The 3,829-nt window shown below is 42.4% G+C and overlaps 1 non-coding gene across 1 annotated transcript; it reads left to right on the forward strand.

The window, feature by feature from the left end:
* Window positions 1-1,368: 1,368 nt before the first annotated feature.
* LOC120257713 lies at window positions 1,369-1,473 on the forward strand. The gene has a single exon (XR_005535802.1). It is a non-coding gene; the product is annotated as a small nucleolar RNA R71 (small nucleolar RNA).
* The last annotated feature ends 2,356 nt before the right edge of the window (window positions 1,474-3,829 follow it).

Genomic DNA, 3,829 nt, shown 5'->3' on the forward strand with positions numbered 1-3,829 from the left:
GGAAATATATACTTGTCCACCTTGACAAGCACATCTTTGATGATACCCTCGGATGTCTCACCTTTCGATCCGCCAATTGCAAAGTCATCCAAGTAGGCCTAGGCTCGCCCAAGACTAGCTTTTGAAAGAATGTGTATGACATGACGTTGATACTGGGCCTTGAGTCCGCCATGGCATTTCTTCACCTAGATTGCCAATATTACACGGAATGATGAAGCTTCCCGGGTCTTTCTTCTTGTTCGGTATGTTCGTTTGCAAAACCGCCAAGCAAGATGCATCTTAAATCACTGAAGCACTCTCCTCTAACTTCCTCTTATTGGTCAACATGTCTTTCAAGAGTTTTGCATACTTAGGCATTTAGGCCAATGCCTCAACAAAAGGAATATTAATGTGGATTTGTTTGAACAAACTCAAGAACTTCTTGTACTGTTCATCCTCTTGGTCATTCTTCAATCTAGAGGGATAAGGGATTCTTGGCTTCAAACGTGGGGTTACCACCTCCTTCTCTTTGCTTGCTCCTTTGTCAACCTCTATAACCTCGGCTGTGTGTTCATTTGGCTTCTCACTCGAAAACTTACCCTCAACCTCACGACCACTTCTCAAAGTGATAACCTTCACATGCTCTCTAGGGTTGGTCTCGGTATTACTTGGTAAGTTTCCATGTGGCCTTTTTGATAGAGACTTCGCAATCTGCCCCACTTGATTTTTAAGATTATGCAAAGAGGCTGTATGGTTGCGAAGTGTAGCCTCAACTGATTGAAATCCTGTATCTGACGATTGCACAAACCTAGTTAAGCCCTTCTCCAAATCATTCATTCGGGTCTCCAAACCTGAAACGTTGTTTTCCATGTTTGGGGCTTGCAGTTATTGTTGGAAACCCGGTGGCCCTATGGCCTTTTGTAGACCTTGGTTGCTCCACGAGAAATTGGGATGACTCTTCCAATCCGGATTGTAGGTATTGCTATATGGATTTCCTTGATTCCTCATGCCATTACCCAAAAAATCAACATTTTCAACCTAAGATGCATCACCAAAAGATATCGGGCAATCGGAGGGAGCATGTCCTCCACCACACCTTGTGCAAGTAATCATGGCTGCTACTCTATTCGAAGTTAGAAGATCTAACTTCTTACTTAATGATTCCACTTGAGCCGCTAACGAAGTCACTGCATCTATCTCATGGAGATCAGCCACCTTTTTCTTCTCCATGGCATTCTATTGGTAGCTGTTTAACCCATTTCTTCAATTAATTGACGGGCCTCACCAGGGGTCTTGCTACCTAAGGTACCTCCTGCTGCCGCATCCAAGAGTTGCCTTGTACTCCGATTCAGACCGTTATAAAAGGTCTGAACAATCATCCACTTCAGGAATCCGTGTTGCGGGCACTTTCTCTGGAGCTCCTTAAACCTTTCCCATTTTTCAAATAGACTCCAATTCCAATTGTACAAAGGATAAGATCTCATTCCTAAGCTTTGCAGATTTTCCGGGAGGAAAATGACGGCCAAGAAAGGCTTCTACCATCTCCTTCCATGTGGTAATTGATGCTTTAGGTAATGAGTGTAGCTACTGCTTCGCTCTCCCTTTTAAGGAAAATGGGAAGGCTCTCAACTTGATGGTATCATCCGTTACCCCATTTATCTTCAGCATATCACACACCTCGAGAAAGTTCTCTATATGACTATTTGGATCCTCATCGGCCAAACCATTGAACTGTCATGGTGTGTCACTCAGCTGGACCAAAAAAAAGAAAACAAAATCAGAGATATGATTGAAAAGAAGATATGAAATAAAATAAATGAATAGCTAAAAAACCAAGTGCAAAGTATCTCTCACCGCCTACTCCCAGGCAACGGCACCAAAAACTTGACATGTCCGAATATGCGTGTAAACCGCAAGTGCACGGGTGTTGAAGTAATAATCCCAGATGAGTGGGTATCGTATCCACAGAGAGTAGGGAATAAAGAGCCTTAAGTTGTCTCTTAACTAATATAGAAGATAAATAGTGATATGTGTGACAAATATGAAATAACAAAAATAAAAGCAACAAGATAGAGAGCACAAGTAAAAGAGAAGGTAAGGCAATCGATAAAGATGGTGTACCCGGATATTGATCCGCTTAGGACAATCGTTTCAAGTGTAAGAACCCTCTATTTACTTCCTAGTTGATGCAATTATGAGTCATGGAAATCCTTAATAATATGATCCCAAATCTAAGGTCAACCATGCCTAACTCTATACATGTCCCGGAGGAGAGATTAAATAACCTCTCAACCTAGCCCTCACATAGAATTGCAATGAGCTCTAGGGATTCCAAGTGATAAACCCCTACTCCTATGTATAGACTAACCCTTTGGTCCACATGGAAGATCCCTAGCCACAATTAAGCCTAGGTGCTAAAATCACCTCAACACTTCACTGCATTGCACTCGTGATTGAGTCCGCAAGTGCACGGGTCGTCAAGTAATACCCTATGCGTGACACAGGGGTCGTATTCCCTAGGGTCGCAAGAGCTACTATTACTTTCCCCCAGACGGCACTATCTAGTTTAACAAATATAGGACTAAAACAAGATAAGGAAAATAACAAGGAGAAAACTATAAACACATGGACTAAGGCTCACCACATAAACATACTAAGGAAGCAAGTAACAATGAAAGTGCGAGGTCCCAGGGCGAGGATCTCCTCGGGACTACTAAAGCTAGATGGATGTTAGAATTACAAAGGCAACGGTGGTTGGACCAAGAGACATCCAAAAATAGATCACCCCGATGGTCACGGTGGTAATCCCTAATCCAATAAGAGTATTGGCTCGGAATCTCTTCGGACCAAATCCTTCTATGATCGCATTACAAGTAGGGAGATTTCAAATTAAGGCCGAAACTCAACCTAGGTACAGCCCTAAGATGAAGACAAACTCATAACAAACTCCCATAAGATGAAGACTAGAAGGTGGTGATGAGAACTCGTTGGATCCGCGCCGACAAGCTTCTAGATCGTTTTCCTTGAGTATAACCTTCTTCACCCTTCAATTTGCCCCTCAGATCTGCCTTCTCCCACAGCCTTGAAGCTCTACAAAATGATGGTAGAGAGTGGTGGCCAAAAGTCCCCCTAAATGATGCCGTAACAAGCCTATATATGCCCATATCCCGATGGGTAAACGGGTCAGTATACTGGCCGTATGCCTACCCCTCGGGATTTTCAATTTTCTGCTGAGAAGCCCACGATGAGCTATAATAACTGCTACAGTGAAACTACTACAGTAACTCTGCTGTGGTACTATGCTACAATAACTGCTACGATGCCGAATTCATCCCCAATCGCGTCACCGAGTCCCCAGGGCTTCTACTAGGCCTAAAATGTAAAAAAATAACCCAATTTAGACCAAAAAGGGCATCGATTCAACAAATCTTGTAAAGAATAATACAAAAAACAAATACATGCGAAAATACGTACTTTTTAGATTTTATTAGATATCCCCACACCTAAGCGTTTCCTTGTCCCCAAGCAAACAAACATGAAGAACTAAGGGAAAGAAGATAAACGGCTAAAAGTGTGACCTCAAGCTCAAAAGTAAAGAACTCCACAATCACGAATGGACAGAAATCAAGATGTGAGCTGTTCAATGAATAGTGAAGTAATGATAGCTCTATCTCATCTAGAGTGCTCCTGTGAGTGTGTTAACTCCCACCTTGACCTCCACACCCTGGATTACCCCAGGATGCCCATTCACCCCACACATAATGATAATGACATTAAGATTCTAAAGGCATCCTCAATACTCAATTAAGAGTCCTCTGGTTCCTAGATAAAAACTCTAACTTTCAAATGA

The sequence above is a fragment of the Dioscorea cayenensis genome, chromosome 3 (assembly GCF_009730915.1).
Source record: "Dioscorea cayenensis subsp. rotundata cultivar TDr96_F1 chromosome 3, TDr96_F1_v2_PseudoChromosome.rev07_lg8_w22 25.fasta, whole genome shotgun sequence".
In the NCBI taxonomy this organism is placed as follows: domain Eukaryota; kingdom Viridiplantae; phylum Streptophyta; class Magnoliopsida; order Dioscoreales; family Dioscoreaceae; genus Dioscorea; species Dioscorea cayenensis.